This window comes from Puma concolor, chromosome C1, assembly GCF_028749965.1.
Source record: "Puma concolor isolate L17-30 chromosome C1, mPumCon1.1.hap2, whole genome shotgun sequence".
NCBI classification, from domain to species: Eukaryota; Metazoa; Chordata; class Mammalia; order Carnivora; family Felidae; genus Puma; species Puma concolor.
The window spans coordinates 137,747,147-137,769,082 of NC_141674.1; positions in this window are offsets into that span (position 1 = coordinate 137,747,147).

A 21,936-nucleotide genomic window follows, 5' to 3' on the forward strand; every position below is an offset into this window, starting at 1 on the left:
TTTGTCAAAACCATATGGGCAAATAATTTTATATAATAAAGTAAATAAATGAGATTCTTTCCTGACTCCTGAAGGAACGTTTTCACACTGTGCAGAGGCAGAAGGTAGATGTCCAGGCTAAAGTAATTTGGAAGGACATGCTAGAGTCATAACCTATTGAATGCAGGTAAAATATAATAGTAACCTAAGCTAAATTAAATGAAGATTTTATTGTATTTTTTAAATTTATTATTTTTTTTCTTTATTTTGAGAGAGAGAGAGAGCACGTGTGTGTCCCAGAGAGGGGTGGAGAGAGAGGGAGAGAGAGAATCCCAAGCAGCCTCTGCACTGTCAGTGCAGAGCATGATGTGGGGCTCATTCCCAGGAACCGTGAGATCATGACCTGAGCCAAAATGAAGAGTCAGATACTTAACAGAGTGAGCCACCCAGGCAGTCCAGTTAAGTGAAGATTTTAAAGAAGATGTAGGTTAAGGGTTATTTATAAGAATAATGTAAATTTTGTATTCCAAGAGTAATAATTTTAAATCCAAGGATTTTATATTCCAAGCTTCTCTAGAGTGACTAGAAGTTAGGTGCAAAATATTATATACCTGTATATATGTAGTTTTCTCTATAACACCATCAGAGCTAGGGCAAATCTCCTGGTCTATTCTCCTCTGTCTTCTCTTTCTTTCTCTCCCTCTGTTTCTGTCTCTGTCTCTCTGCTTTTCTGACCCTGCAAGTTGGTTTTCCTTGCTTTTCAGTGTTGTTAAAGTACATTACACTACTTTCTCAAGTGTTCATATCTCAGTGAACTGTCATTCATTGTATTACTTTGTGTCATTTGCAAAATAATAGAGTGTCATATACCATGGATCATTTACAATATTTGAGAAACCAGTAATAAATTCATAACAGAAGAACCATTACAACACAGGACATTGAGAAGAAAGATTCGATTCATCCTATCAAGCAAAAAAACTTCTACCATCCCAAATTCAGGCTGAGAATAAAGAAAACATGAAATTGGTAAACAGAGGAAGGAAGTTGTAAATATTAACTCTAGCAAAATGACAGAAATAATCGTGCGTGTTCTCTTCCTCTATCCCTCTATTAAATTTTCCCTATTATTTTTTTATCAGAAATGTTAGTGAAAGTTAAAACTGAAATTTAGACTTTAGAACATACAACCAGATAGGGCTGTGATAGAACAAAAAGCAAAATTAGTTTCAACCTGTGAAGACTATGATAAATAAGAGAACTTTTTATCTTCCCTTTTTGGAAGATGAGAACATTTTCATTCAGATGAAAGATGTAGTATATTGAGCAGAATCAAACCACCATCACTATTTTGTAGTATAATGGTCAATTACAAAAAGAATGTGAAGTGGACGCTTCAAAGCAAATACACTTCTTGTAATGAATGTGTTTCTTGAAGAATGTGGAAGCATGATCTTTTCCCATATTTTTGCTCTCATTTAGTGGGGCAAACACTACGTTTTGACTCTTAGTAGTCACTAGCCTTCTTTATTCACAAAACAATGGTTTCGAGAGTCAAGGGGGGCATCTCATGACCACAATAAAACAAACCTGAGGCAAAATGAATATATTGAAAATGAAAGTTCCAAAGCATGGAGATTAATGTTCTTGGATGAAAAACTTGAGCCATTCGATCAACCCTGGGATAACTTACTTCCAGACCTCTTATAGGAGATAATAAAACCCCATTATTTTTAGGCCACTTGGGGTTGAGTATTCAAGTTCTTGTAGCCAAACATATTCCACCTTAACTAAGTAAAATTTCCTACCCCAAATTGGCCTCCACACTAGGAACATTTATTCTTTTCTAATTTATTATCATATTATCAGTGAGGCTTTCCCAGATGACTCAATATAACTAGGAAACTTTCCTGGCTCTTTCCATAGCAATTTTATTTAAAACACCCAAAATACATATATATATATATGTGTGTGTATATATATATATACATATATATACACATGTATATATATGACACGTATATACATGTATATATATATACATGTATATACGTGTCATATATATACGTATGTATATACATATATACGTATATATATAATTAAATTAAATTAAATCAAATCTATATATATATACCCGTATATATATACATATATATATACATATATGTGTGTGTGTGTGTGTATATATATATATATATATATATATATATATATAATTAAATCAGATGTTTTTAACTGCCCAGGTTCTCCCTGACAAAAGCATGAACACTTTAATTACAAGGGGAAAAAACAGCTTCACAGAAAAGAGACCTAGAAAGCAGCTTCTTAACCAAGTAGTCAAATGTTAGAACAAGTGGACATCACAGGCTTTCTGGGAAGGGCATATTATCACTCCTCTGGTGATCCTACAAAAAATCATGATCTGAATTTAATCATGTAAAATAGCAAATGAATGCAAACTGAATTACAAAATAACTGTCCTATACTTCTCAAAAATATCATGGTCGGGGCGCCTGGGTGGCGCAGTCGGTTAAGCGTCCGACTTCAGCCAGGTCGCGATCTCGCGGTCCGTGAGTTCGAGCCCCGCGTCGGGCTCTGGGCTGATGGCTCGGAGCCTGGAGCCTGTTTCTGATTCTGTGTCTCCCTCTCTCTCTGCCCCTCCCCCGTTCATGCTCTGTCTCTCTCTGTCCCAAAAATAAAATTAAAAATGTTGAAAAAAAAAATTTAAAAAAAAAAAAAATTAAAAAAAAAAATATCATGGTCAAGATAGAGACTGAGTAAAAGAAGCTAAAGAGATTTGGCAACTAATTGCAGCAAGTGATTCCAGAATAGACCTTGGACTGGGGGAAAAGAACAAGTACAGTACATTATTAGGACAATTGAAAAATTCTGAATATGGATCACGGATTGGATAATAGTACTGTATCACTGTCTCAGTGTTAAATTTCCTGACTTTGATCATTGCAGTGCTGTTATGTAAGAGATGTCCCTGTTTTCAGGAAATACACACACAGATAATGATGTAGAGATACATGACATCTTCAATTTACTGCCAGATGATTCAGAGTAACTTTTCTTGAAATTACATAAAAATGGAAGTTAAAAAAAAAACACGCACAAATGAAAGCCTTGTCTCGAGCACAACTTGCCCAGCTTTCCTGATGGCCCAGTGTGATGTAGACAATGTGTCTCCCACAGGACACACAACTCTACATCTTTCTACCACTGCCCTAGCATCTTTCACACTTTATAGTAATCACTGATTTGTTTTACTTTTCCAGGGAAATCAAGACTATTCAATGGGAAAACCAGCATCATATTGATTTTGAATCTTAAATGTTTTTAATGTTTATTTACTTTTGAGAGAGAGAGAGAGAGAGAGAGAGAGAGAGCATGAGTGGGGCAGGACAGAGAGAGATAGAGACACAGAATCAGCAGCAGGCTCCAGGCTCTGAGCTGTTGGCACAGAGCCCAACGCAGGGCCCAAACCCACAACCGTGAGATCATGACCTGAGCAGAAATTGGACATTTAACCGACTGAGCCGCTCAGGTGCCCCTTGAATCTTAGATTACAGCACAGACAGAGCAGTTATAACTATGGGCCTAATAAACAGTTACTGAGTAAGGATATCGAGATGTGTAAGTTTGAAGAAATATACACTGCACGTAGAAAATGAAAATTAGTCACTATCAATGCCATGATTTTTAAATCTGTGGTCTTATGCATTTTTAAAAATCATCCATCTGACTTCAATTTAGGATGACACTTTGATTAATTTTAGACAACCCAATAGTCTAAGCTGAAACACATTTAATAGTCAGACTTTTACAACCACTAATTTGCATACAGGTGACCCCTCTGAAATATTTGAGGAAGGAATAAATGTGGTGAAAACAAACACAATAAAACAAAAAGCATGGTGCATCAATCCTAGCAAAACACATACCACTTGATGCCATTGTTGCAATATCAGTGCATTTCTGGTAGGAAAGGAGGATAAGCCCATTACATATCTGTCTGCATGGAAGTTCTTTGTCTTTTCTTCTCTCGTCCAGCTAGAGGCAAGTTTACATAATGTATTTGTCCACTTAACTAATTTCTGTCAGCTCTGTCTTGTTGGAAGAGTATACTGTGCTTAAATTTTACTGGTCTTTTTTTTCTTTTTAATGTTCACTTTAGGTCTTATATTTCAGCTGTCTTACTTCTAGAAATAGCATAATAGTGTGTCGGAAGGAAATTATTATTCCCTGTTCCCGACTATTCCTTCTACATAGTGGAAGAAGACTTTCTCTCACCTCTTCACTCATTCCGTCTCAGATAGAGGTCCTTCACTTGAGGAACAGAGCAGGCATTCCTAGGACGGCTCCATCACTTTCTTCCCACAAGGAGAACACAGTTCTTCATGTTCCGGTGGCTGCCTTTTCCCCCACCTACCCAGTCCAATCTGCTGGGCCCAGCTGGGGAATTCAACCTAAATTCAAAGGTTCATTTGGCAGGTTCAAGTGGCTGTCCCTCTAATCAAGAGGCTCCCAACTGGTCAGTAAATAAGGTGATCATTGGGTTTCTTCCATTACTGCTTTATTTTATTTAGCAATTGTTTCTCAGAGCGCTGATGAGGAAGACGGGTGATATTTCTTGGTTACTCCCTTTGATCCCAGCACAGTAGGATGTGACTGATTCTGTATATTTTAACTCTAACAAAGTTTTGTGACAGAACCATCCTGACTGATGTTCTATAGCTACCCTAAATACTGTATTCCGGATTCTTTGTTGAGAACAAACCCTCTTACAAAAAAAAAGCTGACAGAAATGTCAGGTGAAGACACTGCCAAGTACTAGTATAAAGCAGATCTATCCAGCTTCCATCTGAAACTAGCTTGATTATTACAGTGTCAGACGTTATTATCTTTGAGGTTTGTATGCTGAAACATTTTCCTTTCTATCTTGATGCAAACAAGTTAGAAATTCATGATGAGAAGCTATAGTGCCAAGTATTCTCAGGATGACTAGAACTATATTATCACCCAAAGAGAGTTTTCCATAGTATATTCCCAGAAAGTTTAATATGGGCCACATGCAAAAAATTGAGGTATCAAGAAATAGCTGTATTCGTAACGCTCATCAGACTTACCTTGTATAATCATTATATAAAACACATCGTGAGTCTCTGAGAGATAGGTATGGGAAGTACTAGGCCTGTTCACTTTTGGAGACTTCATCCTAAGAGTTTGTCTCACTTGTAATTACCAGGAGTAAAGAGAGAAGCTGGCTGAATTTCTGTTTCCGGTAGAAACACATGGCATATAAATACTATTTGCTGGAGTTACTTCAGACTCAGGGTGTGGGCCTTGGCTATGCCTAGCCAGGAACGCTATTTTATCAGTTTTCCCAGGGATGGTCAGACTCTAGAGGACTCATTAATGCTAAATAAGCTTACAAGAAACAGATTTATAAACCAGAATGCCAATTTATTCACTTACACGGAATAGCACACTGCATTATGTAACAGAGTACTCACATCAGCTGAAAAGTACATGCTCCTTCCCAGTAAAAAAGTCTTCTTGGGAAATCACCATAAGATCAGATAGTTTTTGTGGTGAGTCAAGATGGGAAACTAAGGGAACTCGATGATACTGGGGAATACTGTGTTCAATATTGAACACAGTATGTGGTACTGTGGTACTGTGGTACTAGTGGTAGACTGATGCATCCTTCTGCATTTCACATTTATACCTTCCGAGAAGCTAAGGACATAACCAAGCCAACCACCCTCTTTCGGAGTCATTGTTTAGTAAACACTGAAAAATTTCAGTATTTACTTTTTTAAAAAACAAAACCAAACAAAATATTCCTTACCATTTAATAAAAGATTCTGTGATAACCTTTCTTTATGATAAGTACTTCACACAATTAATTCCTTTCTAGTTTGTCTTTCATTACTTACGTTCCTGATCGCTGTGTCCCCTGTTGGGTTTGGGGAAAGTTCCATAGGCTCTTTGCTGAATTTTCGGAAACCCATTTATCTCACCATCAAGACATGTAAAATAGCCTCTTAGGGAGGGTTACTACTACAAATGGCTAATCTCATTTGTTTTATGTTGAATGATGTCAGCTTCATGAGGTGACATTTATGACCATATTCATACATTTTGGGGTACTTTGTATTTATGAAGCATAATATAAAAGTACAGACTATGTAACTGAAATACACTTTCTGTTGCTGCCTGGTGTAGAGATATTACACACACGCGCGCGTGGTTTAAAAATTAAAAAAGACACACCTGGGGTGTAAACAACTACAAACACTGGCCTATTTCAAAAATGTTCAGATTCAATGATTCAGTACAGGACATGTTGATAAGGTCTGCACCCTATGCCGAGGCTTTGTAGTTGGCTCAAGAACATAAAGGCAAACAAGATTCAGAATGCTATTCCAAGTGTACATTGAAAGGATTAAATATAGATCAGAACTTCTCAGTTTGAGCAAAAAAACATCTGTGTATTTACTCATCCATTTTAGAGAGTACCAGAAATGAATTGATTTTCCTTGAAAAATTCTCCCTTAGGGATGGGTGATTCTTCATATTCCACTAAAGTCTTATCATTTTATAATAACAATTTCATTTTATTGAATGCAAATCTCCCTCAAAGAATTCACTGTGCTGTCAGCCATGTAAAAGCTGAAAGAAAAATAGGGGAGAACCCAAATGCAACGGGACAGTGTCTGGACAAGGGCTGCACAGGAGTCTCCTGATCCTAGCTCTCTACCATGTTACCTTGGACAAGTCATTTATCCTATGTAGATCTCATTATCCTTATCTAATTACGATGGGTATGAAGTCAGATGGCTGTGGGTACTAGACATATAACCAAATGATTGAACAGGGCTGGGGTTAAGAGGCTAAAAAGTTGTGGGAGATTGTGACATTAAAAAGGCAAAAATAAATCTTGATGCCTCACAAGTTTGTGTTAGTGGACTCTGTTGCAGCTGTTCATTTGGGGTCATATTTTAAGCAACATATTCTAAACTTTCAGGAATAGATTGGTATACTAAATATAATTTCCACAAAGAACGATGAGTACTCTATGTGATTCAGTGCCTTGTCCAATATCACCAAGTAAAATTTGATAACACAAAGAAAGGATTAGAGAATAAAAATCCCTAAAACTTTATGTTTTTAATTAACTTATTTTTTTGAAAGAGAGAGAGAGAGCATGAACAGGGGAGGGGCAGAGAGAGAGAGGGGGACAGAGGATCTGAAGCAGGCTCCCTGCTGACAGCAGAGAGCCCAACACAGGGCTCAAACTCACAAGCAGTGAGATCATGACCTGAGCTGAAAGCAAGAGTTCGACACTCAACCAGCTGAGCCACCCAGACACCCGAAAGCCATAAAATTTAGATCTCAGGATGTTTTAGAGATCAGAAATTATTTTGCCTTGTTTTATAGGAAGGCAAACTAACTCCTAAAGCAAAAAAAAAAAAAAAAAAAAAAAAAAAAGGCTAATTTAGGTCTCTCAGATTGTTAATAGCCAAGCAAAGACCAATACCCCAGACTCTTGTTGGATTTCTTTTTCCAACACTCTGCTATTTTTTATATATATATATATAACACACAGATGTTGAGAATGGTAGAGAATCTTAATGATTGTCTTGTTTCAGCCCTTCATTTTTTTAGATAAGAAAACCTACACTTCAAGGGCCGGAGTTGCCAAACACAGCAAAGCTCCAGCTACAACACAAATCTCCTAACAAGCAACAGGTATTCATATTTCCACATCGTTGATATATTGTTTTTAATTTATGACGATAAGTATGCAAAAGAAAGCAATTGTCATGAAGTCTAAAATGCCTGCACAATTACATTTTTAAAAATTGTGCAAATAGTGATATAACATAAACCCTCAGTCATGAAATATTCTGGTAACTTCTAAACATCTAAGATAACATAAAGATCTAAGACTAATCTCTTTTGGGGGGGGCATCTGGGTGGATCAGTCAGTTAAGCCTCCGACTCTTAATTCAGCTCAGGTCATGATCTCACAGTTCGTGAGTCTGAACCCCACGTCATGGCTCTGCACTGACAATGTGGAGCCTGCTTCGGATTCTCTGCCCCACCCCCCCTCTCTCTCTGCCCTGCTCATGCTTGCTCTTACTCTATCTCTCTCAAAATAAATAAACTTCAAAATAAATAAATAAATAAAATTTATTTCTATTCCTTTTTTTTCCTATTCAAATTCTGTTTTTATCACTAAGAAATGATCTTGAGAAAAGAGTATGTTTGTGCTATTACATGATTTCATCTCATAATGAACGTGTTTATTCCTCTATTTCTATATATGAGCATATTACATTAGGCATATACTTTGCTTTTTTCTGTTGGTTGAATATAAGAGAAAATTCTCCTAAGGGTACTGGTTTTCAATGGCAACATTGATCCTGCTATCACATATGCCTGGCTTCTGTCTCTGGTGACTAACTATACTCTTGACAAATGCACAATTTGATCATTGTAAAAGGTGATAAAAATGTTTCATGAAATCTTGGATTGAAACATGTAAGTCAGAATAGGAGACAATAAGCTTTTGTCTGTCATCAGGAAAAGCTTTTGTTATCATGACAGAACTATCAATATTCACAATATTTGTCACAGGATCATTTACTTTTGAGAGGTTACCCGCATTTTTGCACAAGGACGTAACTAGTGAGACTATAATAGAAAAGGACAGTGCCATGTTACCAGTGAGGACTATTTAAAGGTATTATGGAGTCCAGAGGCCATCTACCTGTCAACATAAACCAACTAACCAACCGAACTCCTGAGGCATTCAATATACTCACTTTACCCTTCATTCCTTGCAGGCTATCTCAAAATGTAGTATTTGCCATCATTCATGTATTTTCAGAGGTTAAATTGTTAATGCTTTACTTTCAGTTCCTTAAATTTTTTTTAATCAAACTTTGCTTTTTCTCTCCCTGGGGAACAACAAATGGACAGCTTTCCTCTCTTGTACTCCTCCTTCCATTACCATCACAGCAGAATGCATCTGAGACTGTAATAATTCAGTGATGAAATACAAAATGTCGCAAAGCCATCTCTCTTAAAGTGAACTGAGATTTTGTTATGCCATTTTAGGTGCACTAATAGCAACTCAAGTCCCATGGAGTATCCTAATGTGAATTTAATGAGCTGATAGCATATAAATGACAGTACTGTGAGGGTGAAGGTGACATAACCTTTTTCTTTCTATTTGATGTTTGTCTTTGAAAAACTACAGATCTGTTCAAAATGTACTGCATTATTACTAAGTGGCGCATCACTCACCAGAGGAGCTACTATTGTTTTAGTGTTTGAGAATTCCTCTCTCTTTTACTGGAACAAGTAGCAAAAGCAATTTTTTTTTTCTTTTATCATTAGGACAATAAAAATCTGAATAGTCTTTCTCTGAACGAACACAAATTATGAAGCCCTCTGGTGTCTATTTTGCCATAGGCTGATGGTCTCCAGTGACAAATATTTACTTATAGGCCCTTTGAATGTCACAGTCAGTGATACAACATCACTAAAAGAAACGTTAAAGATAGTGAAACTATTTATCCTTCTTTGACGTATTGTTTGAGAATGCAATTTTGATGCTTTATAAAGATGGTATTTATAGATTTGCCAATCGCAATCAGTTGATTCCTCAGCTTAGTTCAGTCTTTCAGGATAATCCACTGTTTGTAAAAATCCAGGTAACCCCATTAAATTGGATAGTGTGGTTTATCCCTAGCTCATATTGGAAATGGAATAGGGGAGGGGGATTTTAAAAACAAGAAAAGAAAACTAAGTTGATTGTCTTTGATGATAAGCAGTAATAATGAATATAGAATCACTTTTTAAAAGCTTATGACACTTCTAATGCATTTTTAAACCAGACTTAGAGCCTAGAAGTAGTCAGTATACTACAGGAGCATGATGGAGGGTTTGAGGATGGAAATGTGGGGGTCAAGAATTGACTGGGTAAGACTAAAAGGCCTATGTACTCATGTGTCACTAGACTGAAAATCTTCTACATTCCTCCCATTTATAAAAACCTGAAATCCTTTTTAGGTCTCTTTAAGCTTTTTCAATGAAGCTTAATTAACAAATGAAGAAACTGGGACCAGAAGGATTCCATTATTTTCTGAAGCCTCAAGGCTGATTTAAATACTAGAGCTGAGGGCTGCCTGGGTGGCTAAGTCAGTTAAGCTTCCAACTCTTGGTTTTGGCTCACTCAGGTCATGATCTCCCAGTTCGTGCGTTCAAACCCCGCATCGAGATCCACACTGACAGTGCAGAGCTTGCTTGGGATTCTCTCTCCATCTCTCATTGCCCCTCCCCTGCTCACTCTGTCTGTCTCTCTCTCTCAAAATTAAATAAATAAACTTAATTTTTTTTTAATAAATAAATAAATAACAGAGCTGAGCAGGATTTGGATACTCATCTTCTGATCCCTTTCTCTGCTAGCTACAACAAGACACAAGAAAGACCTGAAATCTGTGAGATTTTTAAGGGTCATCAACCGTCCATGTAGGGCTAAATAACTAACTGGGACTCTGATCTGACTTGAAGTTGTCATGCCTAACAATAAAGTTCAACAAACTAGGTTAAACAAAATCTATCAAAATTCAAGAAGTCAAGTAGCCTTCCAAATGAAAATATACCTTGGGTTACATTCTATGAACATAAAAATTAAGCAGCTTAAGAGTCTCAAAAGTTTGGATTTTGGCAAAGTTCAAAAATCTTCTGGTTGCCAGGTGACAAAGCAAAACACATCACATATGCTTAACAACCAACATGTACATATTTTGTCTTTCCAAGGTTTCTAGGGCTGGTCAGGCATAATGATGCATTACTGCTGAAGGAGATTCCAGCAGGGACAAATGTTTATCTGTATCCAAAAGCGTTTTCTTAATCCATAACAAAAACAGTCCAATATTTCTCATTGTTTAATGATTGAGTAAAGGTTAATGCTACGCAGTAGAGATTATATTCCCCTTTATATTTATATTGTCTCCGAGACAGTATTTGTTAAGTGAAAATCACTAGTTATGTTGTAATTAAAAAGCATTCAATAAATAAAGGGTATTTTTTTTCCTATGGAGTTAAAAGCATTATAATATTTGGCATATCTATTTTCATTAAAATATCAAATTATTTTGGTAAGTTATGGAATTACATGGAAGTCAGAATACTGTATTGCATTTTACATGTATTTAAATATATTTTTGAGGCTTATAAAAATCCCTTTGAGGCAAAAGACCAGTCAAAACATTTTTTATTATATTTAATGTCTGGCTGAAAAAAAAGGTAGAATGATGTGTTACTCAGAAATTCCAGGGAGAATATTAATTGTACATTGAATCTATACCTACTGAAGAACTACTGAATAATGACCTCCGCCCACTTAAAAGTCAACAACTGATTTATCAGGTGTCAATGCAATTTTAGGGAGAGTGAAATAAAAATAATCTTTGATTTTTCAAATACACAGATATGTTTTAAATTCAATTTTTTTTTTACTATTTAGAGTAAAATGTGATTAAAATACAGTGAGTCCCAAAAGAGAGTAACTATTATAAAAGATTTGAAAAACAGTAACATTGGCCTTTTCTTGGATCCTCTTTTAATAGTTACTTTAATCATTTTTCTGGGGGCATAAGGTTTTATCATAGGATAGAGTACATTTCTAGCTTCACTTCACACTCAGTGGGAGAAATAATCTTTAAAAATGTTATCAGAAGAGATCTTTAATAATTTTATAAGAAGAGAGTTTAGTTATACCTTATTGATTTTTAAAGGAAGGTACTAAATGTTAAAATTATAAACAGTAATTATTCTGTTGAATTTTTAATAATCCTGCAAGGATTAATGCCCTGAAAAGTATGGATTAAATTACTAATATTCATCAAATACACATAAAGTTAGTTTTCAAGTAAATTTCTCTTGTAATTAGTACCAATTTGAATATCACCAGTACTTTGTTAGACAGATATTATTTAAATTCTTTGAACAAATGCATATTTTGTTTTCAGACTAAAACAAATAATATAAATGTGTGCAAAACTCAAGCAACAGAGGAATATAGTCTAAAGTTGAATGTCTTCGGGGTGCCTGGGTGGCTCAGTTGGTTAAGCTTCCAACTTGGGGTCAGGTCATGATCTACTGGTTTGGAAGTTCAAGCCCCATGATGAATTCTGTGCTGACAGCGTGGAGCCTGGAGCTCACTTATAGTTCTGTGTCTCCCTCTCTCTGACCGTCCCCTACTCACTACTCACTCTCTCTCTCTCAAAAATAAATAAACATTAAAAAAAATTAAAGTTGAATGTCTTCAATAATTATACTTCATGAGATCTTTTTTCAAAAGCTTTATGCATATTCCTTTAATTTTTTGTCTACATACATTAATAACTTCCAGATTTTTATGTAAAAGATCATGCAATTCATATTATTCTTCAACATACTGTCTTCATATATCAATATATTAAATTTATTTAGCTTATTCCTTAAGATAAAATTAAGGTATCCACATATTCTCATATTATATCCATGTATCAGCATGCATATGTGATGAAGTATTTTAACCCTCTCCTTTGATAGACACTTGAGTTTTTCAAAAATTTATATTATTACACATAATACTATGGTAAATTTTTATAAATGTATTTGTATTGTGGGGGCATTTTTAGAATAAATTCTCAGAAGTAGAAATCCTGAGTCGAAGTTCATACAGAGATTCAACTGCAAGATTTATTGTCAATATAAAGGTGACCAAAACTACATCAACTCTAGATTTAACAGTATTTAATTTGATAGTTAAATAGCAGCTTTTACAGCAGTCAATTTATTTTATTACAGAAATAGGTTGCCTTTTCATATATATATTGACAATTTGTAACATTTTTCGGTTAATTTCCTATTGATATTTGGTTAATTTCAAAATATTTTTTCTTGTTGATCTATAGAAACTTTTTTTATTTTTATATTTTTTATTTTTTTTATTATTTTTGAGAAAGACAGAGACAGAGTGCGAGCAGGGGAGGGACAGAGAGAGAGAGAGAGAGACAGAATCTGAAGCTCCAAGCTGTCAGCACAAAGCCCAACATCGGGCTCAAACTCACGAACCACGAGATCATGATCTGAATCGAAGTCAGATACTTAACCAACTCAATCACCCAAGAGCTCTGTCTGTAGAAACTCTTTACGTGAAAAATTATATGAGTCTCAGTTATCCATGTAGAAAATATTTTAACCCATTAAGGTGTCTTGTCATTTTTTGTATGAGTTAAAAAGACTTTCAATATTTAGTCAATATAGTGTCAATCTTTTCCCTTATCATATTTTAGACTTTATTTATTTTCTTAGAACCATCTGAACAATTTCCAAGGAATAGAGACTTCAGCAAAATTTCAAATTAAGACTGTGATAGGTCCCAAATTCAAGTGGCCAAGATGACTATGTAGTATAACTAATTTTCTTTATACTTTAATAGGGTGAACCTCTGTTAATGCTGTCCTTCTCTAACCTAAGATATTGTAAAAATAAAATAAGCCTTTGTTTCTGAGAGCCCTGGTGGTGACTCACTAGGTAAGTCCTGCCAAAATCAGTGATCACAGGGAAGATTTCTCTGAGGAGCAAAGGTCACCACTTGTATTCTTAACCATATGAGTATTCTGGGCATTACTGGTTTTAGGGGATCCATTTTTATATAAATGGAAATCCTGGTTATAATTTCACCATTTAGCCTGTAGTTGATTCTCTGTTACCTGAGATAGCTCAGGAGACTGTAGATTTACTTTGTAGAAACACCTGAATGGCTGGGGTTAGATTCCGCTGTCATTGCACATCTGATGGAATCCCAGGGAACTTTCAAAGTAGCTCTGGAGTCTAAGGAAAACAGAAAATAAAACTAAGTGATTCTCAATTCAAAAGGAGCCAGCTTTTAATTTCAGGTCAGAATCTGAGGTTGGAGCAGGATATAACACCTTAAAGAACAAATTGTTGGGGCACCTGGGTGGCCTGGTCGGTTAAGCCTCTGATTTAGGCTCAGGTCATGATCTCACGGTTAGTGAGTTCGAGTCCCATATGAGGCCCTCTGCTGACAGACCCTGTGTTGAATCCTCTGTCTCCCTCGTTCTCTGCCCCCCGCCCCCAGCTTGTTACTCTCTCTCTTTCCCTCTCTCTCCCCCTCAAAAACAAACATTAAAAAATTTTTAAAAAGAGCAAATTGTTTCCCTTATTTAGATTGGAAACACAATGCTAAGAAGTGCAATAGAAATGTTGTTTCACTATAACAAGTGTTCTATCCCTTCCCTTCATGTACTAAAAAAATACACATTAAGTATCTACACTATTCAAAGTATTGTGCTAAGCATGTGTAAAATAAAAAAAAAAAAGATGAATACAGATGATGATGATGTCAAGAAACTTTTTGACTTCAGACAAAGCTGTATCAATAAAGTCCTTCACCAACAGAGTAAGCCCAATATCCTAATATCACATGATTGCCTACACTATGGAGACTCTCTCTCTCTCTATATATATACACATATATATTTACATATACACATACATATACATATATTCTTTCAACTCTTGGATACCACCACAAGCTCAAACTCTTAGTAAATTTCTTAAATAAGAACTAAAGATAAACTGGTTGACTTTTATCTGTGATATTGGTAAATAGTTTGACATTTTTCCCGTGTTAATAGATATTCTTCTTATGCAAATAAGAGGTCTGATAAAAGGCAGGCTAAAAGACTTGATATTTTTCATATATACCTTTGTCATATATGTATTTTATGTTAGAGGCATTCCATTTTTTTCCTAATTCAAATGTTTGAAGAAGGGTTGGATTTGCAGATGAGGAAGCGACTCAAAGGCCTTTGATTTTCTGCTTGTAGACCTAGATGAATGCATGTCTGAAAATCAGCATTCTTTTGCTTCTGTGTCCTAATAGGTCAGAGATACTAGAATCCTCACTGATATAGCCTAAAACATGGGTGGGGGGGAATCAATCAAACACTTCAGCGTATACCAAAAAGGAGTGTGTGGGAAGGACTGTCATTTCATCTGGTAGCTACCCTAAGTAGAGGCTCTTGCGAGGACTGTGACCTACCGCATAAAAACAACAGACGAAGCTGATGCTTTGAGCTCCCCAGTTATGTGCAACAACAGTGTAACATTCACAGAGTGTACAGATTGTCTCCAAGAAAATGTTTATTATCAGAAAATGTGAACACGTGTCGGCCTAAGTCCCCCATGTGTAATATGGGACAAAGTGACAGCAGTGAGGAAGCTTGCTTCCTCTTTGCCTCCAACCCAGGCCTGTCATTCTGTGAGGTCCAACATCTCTGACCATAATTTGGGTGCTGTGAATAAGTAAATAGGGGCATCCTGTTAAAACGATCAGTTCCAAGGAAACTGGATTGTTTCACTGAAATAAAGATAGGACAGCTTTGAGAAACTCACTCCTCTGTTCAAGAGTATGTGGGTGTGAAGGCAGGAATATGGCTTGGATGACCTTCCAAAGAATCTTTAAGCCTGAATATTCTTTCAAATATATGGAGATCATTATCCTACAAGAGCTGTATGGAAAGAAATAGCACGCCCTAGAATCAGAATATGCCAAATATCATTGGCGTTAACATGAATTAAAATCCATTTTACCTTAAAAGGAGAAAGACTAAGAGGAATGCAAGGGGCTTAGATACAAAGAACGCATCTCATGCAGTTTGCTCAAGAGGGAGACAGATTGGGAAACCCTCAAGGAAACAAAGCTTGAGCCATAGAAGCAAATGGTCATTGCCGCAAAGCCCAATAAATTCCAGCTTTGTGTATACAAGTGGATTGAGTAGCTTTGGAAAGCACACCTCTGTCAGTTTATACTCATGGATCTGGTCCTGCTGTTACCAGTCAGATTTTAAGCTTTGATTTATGCAGCTTTTGGCGTTTGAGGTTTTGTTTGGTTTGGGAACCAGCACCCCCCCTCCCCATGGCCACTGGTCTTTTTTTTTCTTTTTTCTTTTTTTTAATTGCAGCAACACCATTTGTCCAAAACCACACACCAGAATGTTTAATTATATGTACATATAATGTCATTTCATACAACATGCATATTTAATATAATCTGAATGCTCTAAATCAATGTTGAGCAGACCTTCTGCAACTGAAATAATATGGAAATTTGTGTAACCTACAATTATAAACAGCACAGTTACAGGAAAGAAATGTTTTCCTGTCTCTTCTGGGAACCCTACATAGCTTGTTTATTCACCCTACATTTGATTTATAACAAATGAAATGAATTGCCATCAAACTCCTCAAAATGAAATTATTTCTATAGGTCACAGATTGAAAATTATGCCATAAGAAGTTCAAGTTAGAAGGGACTAAGCCCTTCAGTGTTGTCCAAGCCCTTTAGTGGACAGATGCAGGCAGTGTCAGAAAAGCTGGTTAACTGATGTGTTCAAGATCGTACAACTTGTTAACTCAAGAGTTGTGTGTATGCCCCTAGCCCTTGGGCTCCTACTGCAGATTTCTCTTCTCTACAACATATGTGAGGCAGAGGGGCCTTAAATCTTAAATCTAACATTTCCTTACCTTGGGAATGAGAAATTTGAATATCAAGGTGCCCACAGTAACAAATAAACTGAATTTCTGTAGGACAGAATAGCTTCTATTGATCCCATGTCCCCTATCACCAGGCCTCCTTACAAGAGTCATCCATCTAAACACCAAACCAAACAAAAACAGCAGTTGAGGGAAAAGGAGAGAGAAAATTTTGGTTTTCCAATAAACCAGGTGCTTTAAAAGATGATGTTGAAAAGATTCCCTCTCCCTGTGACATTATGGAAAGGGGTGATGGTTGATCTAGGATTTGGGAGAATTTAATGATTATTACTATTAAAAACTTTATTTTTATTTTCTTTCAGATTTTATAGTACTGAATCAACTAGAAAATCACTAGCTGCTCACAAGTGTATAGTTAAAAGCTTAAGTTGTTGAGTATTAATGCATTTTTTCTTGGAGAATATGGGAGATCTTTTCACATATCTAAGTTTTTTTTAATGTTTATTTATTTTTGAGACAGAGAGATACAGGATGTGAGCGGCGGAGGGGCAGAGAGAGAGGGAGACACAGAATCGGAAGCAGACTCCAGGCTCTGAGCTGTCAGCACAGAGCCCGACCTGGGGCTCGAACTCACTGACCGCGAGATCATGACCTGAGCCGAAGTCGGAGGCTCAACCGAATGAGCCACCCAGGCGCCCCTCTTTTAACATATATAAATTCGTACATGAAATAAAGATTGATTTAGAAGTAAAAGAATGATATGCATGAATACATTCTGTTTTTCAAAGCAAATACATAACAACTCACTATATATTTACAGTAGTTTTTTTTTTTTTAAACTTCCATTTCCTACATTATAGGATGTCGATAAAACCTTTAAATTCTGCGAGAACAGGCAAAATTTTAGATTAGTGCTTTCAACACTGGCTGCTTATTGGGATTACCTTGGGTGGTTTAAAAAATACTGATGCTTGGTTCTCACTTTCAGATTACGAATTTATTAATTAGTCTGGGGGTGTGGCTTGGGTATCAAGTTAAAAAAAATTCCGAGGCGATTGTAATTGCAGGCAAAGTTGGGAACTACTTCGTAGACATTTTCAGGGCCATGACTTCGATATCGTTAGTCCTTGTCTGCTCCTGTCCAATTGACCTGGAGCTACAAAAGCCTCTATGATCAGGTACTGCTGGCTAAAGTCTTGGCCTGGAAAGGATTTGATGGACAGTTTATCAAAAAGATGAGTGGGGTCTGTAAAGAGAGAGCTGGGACACTTCCCCTTTCTGCATACTCCCTGAAATCGCTGGAAAACAGCAAAAACACCCTCTCCACAGATGTCTAACAAAATTAAAATGAAAGAAAATATCACATAACTGTCCTTGAAGTATGACGATCGCATACAAACACTAAAGCTTCCTAGGTTAAAATGCATAATCCATTGACATCCTTCACAACCCCTTAAGCTTTATTTATTTTCTTGAATGGGCATGCAAGGCCTTGGAGTTCTATTTGCTTCTATGTTCAGCCTCCTGGCACTCTTAGGGACTCCACTGCATATGATAAAAGTCAGCCTCACCCCAGGCTAATGGATATCTCACTTCCACAGAGACATCAGCTCTATTTCTCTGGTTTGGTATCATAGTGATCCTCTTACTTCCACCTTTAAGAAGTCACTGACACTGGTATGGAGGGAAGGGGATTAATATCTTTCACTACTAATCAGCACCTCACTTTATTTCTTTCTCTCTTTCCTCTCTTAACCAAGGAGTGTTTTTCCATGTGAAATCTTAAAAGTCTATTCTGTTTCCTCTGACCCTCGAAGGTACATCCCTGTATAGCTCTGTGTCACCATCACAGGATACTCTTATTTATTCTCTTTGCAATTGCATATTCATGCATTGTTTTGCCCTGCAGAGTTGAAGACATATTTCTGACAATTCAGAAAAATAACTTCTTTTACTCAGTGAATGGTATGCTTGATGCATTGTCTTTACAACTAGGGTTTTGTTTGTTTGCTTGCTTGCTTTCAGCCACTAGAATGAGACTTTACTCTCTAAGAGGCAGCACAGCCTGTTGCTGAGATTGGCAAAATTCATTGGTTAGAAGAATCACACAGAAAGCTTATTAAAAATACAGAATCCTCAGGACACCTGAGTGGCTCAGTCGGTTAAGCATCCAACTTTGGCTCAGGTCATGAGTGCTCCGTCTGTGAGTTTGAGCCCTGCTTTGGGCTCTGTGCTGACAGCTCAGAGCCTGGTCTGAGCTTGCTTCAGATTCTGTCTCCTTCTCTCTCTGCCCCTCCCCCACTAGCGCTCGCGCACACGCGCGCTCACTCTCTCTCTCTCTCTCTCTCTCTCTCAAAAGTAAATAAACATTGAAAAACATTAAAATAAAATAAAAATACAGAATCCTAGGTCCCATCTTGGACCCATTACATCAGAATACTTGGAACCCAGATTGTACACAGTCCCGTGGATGGTGGCCCAGGAAGCAGGACTTGGCCTTTAAAGCCATGTAGTTCAAATCTCAGCTGACTAATTTCCTGAGCCTCAGTTTCTTCATCTCAAAATTGAGATGAATTCACAGTGATTTGTGAAGGTAAATGAAAGTATACGTATAAAGAACACAGTACAAAGAACTCAGCAAATATTTGCTTTGGCCCTTCCTCAGAGCTGTGATGAATCAGTGTATTTACAGAGATTTACAAGGGAAAACGGTCCTATTTACAAATACATAATTTTTCCCATTACCTTTTCATTCTTTCTCTTCCAAAAGGAGTTCCCTTGGCCCAAAGCTGCGTGACGAAGAAATGCATTGTTGAACTGATAGTAAGATTGCTGTTCCCATCCAATCTGAAGCTATTCAGCATAGTGCAAAGCCCTCTTTTGGTCCTTCTCTGCTTTGCCCTTTCCTTTCCCTGCCTGGAGAGAGCTGTTCTGGTCCACCCATTTTGTTGAAATAGACCTGAGGGGGAGAACTTTGCCTTTGCTTTTGTCATTAAAACCTCTCTCCATTGCTTCTTTGTTCAGCAGAGGTGCTAAATTCTTGACTTTGCTTTTACTAAGGTCAGTTGGGTTTACATTCAGATTGCATTTCAAAGGTGTAAATATCAATGCGGATAAGGGAGAAAGAAACAATTATTAGGCCCTTTTGAATGCAAATTTGCAAGAGGGAAAATAAGGAAAAATACTTCTGGGTGGATGGTAACTCCAAATGAGGTGTAGAAACCATCTGTGTCTATTTCACCCGAGAACTCTCCTTCAGATTTGCTAGAATATAAAACACGTCTGACAATTCAGTAGTTATATTTTCAGTAAGCAACAGATTAATTTCTATACCTGAACATTTGGAGTTCTGCTTTAAAATACAGAATAGTCACCAAAGGGTGCCTGGGTGGCTCACTCCTTAAGCGTCTGACTCTTGCTTTCAGCTGTTTGATCTCACAGTTTATGGGGTTGAGCCCAGCGATGGGCTCGGTGCTGACAGCATGAAGCCTGCTTGAGATTCTCTTTCTCCCTCTCTCTCTCTGCCCCTTCTCTGCTGTCTCTCGCTCTCACAATAAATAAATAAATAAACATTTAAAAAATAAAAAAGTAAAACACAGCAATAGTCATCACTGACTAGTTCAACCAAGTGGAACTAACCAGAAGGAAAAAAAAAAAAATCTATAATCTTTTCTTTTTCCTTCACAAAGGATAGACCAGAAAGCTCAAGAAATCAATGGGAAATGGAAGGCATTTACAAAATTAAATCTAATTTAGAAACTAAATGTGATTCTGAGAAACAATAGAGCAATTGGAAAGTACTTGTCAAAGTAGGCAGACTACTTCAGGACAGACCAGTACATATGAACTTCCGCCATATAAATCTTAACCAGAGACAGAATCATTTCTTCCCTTCTGTTCACAGGAGTCCTTCCGGGTTAAAAATATCAGAGAATGAAGGGGTGCCTGGGTGGCTCACTTGGTTAAGTGGCCAACTTCAGCTCAGGTCACGATCTCTGAGTCCGTGAGTTTGATCCCCGCGTCAGGCTCCATGCTGACAGCTCAGAGCCTGGAGCCTGCTTGGGTTTCTGTGTCTCCCTCTCTCTCTGCCCCTCCCCCATTCGCGCTCTCTCTGTCTTTCAAAAATTAATAAATGTTAAAAAATATATATCAGAGAATGAAAGCAGAAAACGTTATCACCTTGGGTAATGGAAGGTATACCTCGGCTTGGGTCATGATCTCACCGTTTGTGAGTTCGAGCCCCATGTCCTGCTCTGTGCTGACAGCTCAGAGCCTCAAGCCTACTTTGGATTCTGTGTCTCCCTCTCTTTCTGCCCCTCCCCTGCTCACGCTCTGTCTCTCTCTGCCTCAGAAATAAACATTAAAAAAATTAAAAGAAAAATGCCTTCAGAACACTTGACTAGAAAGCAGAGCATAGAACCCAGCCCACTGCAGATCTGATAGAAAAAAAGACATCAATAATGCTGGACAGAGGACAGGAACTTCAGAAGCCAGTGACCATGTGGAAGCCGAAGTCGGACGCTCAACCGACTGAGCCACCCAGGTGCCCGGATCTGAAGGCATTTTGAACTTCATCTCTCTCAAGTCCTGGTGCACCTAGTAATAATTCACAGTTAGAATACATGCTTAGGATGCATTATATTGTTAAAGAGCTGAGAAAACATGTGTATTGACCCCTGGAATACAAAGGTTTGTGTTTACCACCAACCCAGTGCCATCACAGTTCCTCTGGGTTACAGGTTCTTGACCCTCCCCAGACTCCTCCAACACACCCACACTCTTGATGAAGTCAGACATCTGTCATTCTTATTTTTATTTTTCATATGATTTTTACTTCTTAAGGCACTTAAGCAACTGTTCAGTGAAGATACAGTAAGTACCTGGCTTTTATCTCCATTCAATCTCACTTTGAGTAGAATCGCTAAACCCTTGGTATGTCTTTCCTACCTCTGATCGACAGGTAGCTTTTTCAAAAACTTCCCACTTACCTTCATTCTACTCAGCCACACTAGCCTACTTCTAGAAATATGCTGTCTCTCCCCAGCTCAGGCCTAGGGTGCTTGGTTTGCCCTATGCCTCAAAGCTCTGTTCCAATATATTGTTCAGGTGTCTCTTTAAACATCTCTAAATGGCCTTCTGAGATCACCTTATCTAAAATAGCACCTCAGCCAGTGACTATTGACTCAGTCTGCTCTGGTTTTCTTTTTGATTCCTATCAATCTCTCCATGGGGAGCATGTGAGCCCCACAAAAGTAGAGATATTAAGTTTTCTTCATGTCTGTGTCTCTAGTATCTACAACAGGGATTGGAATATGGGAGTTCAGGAAATATGCTGACTGAATGAATACATGTATGATTGAA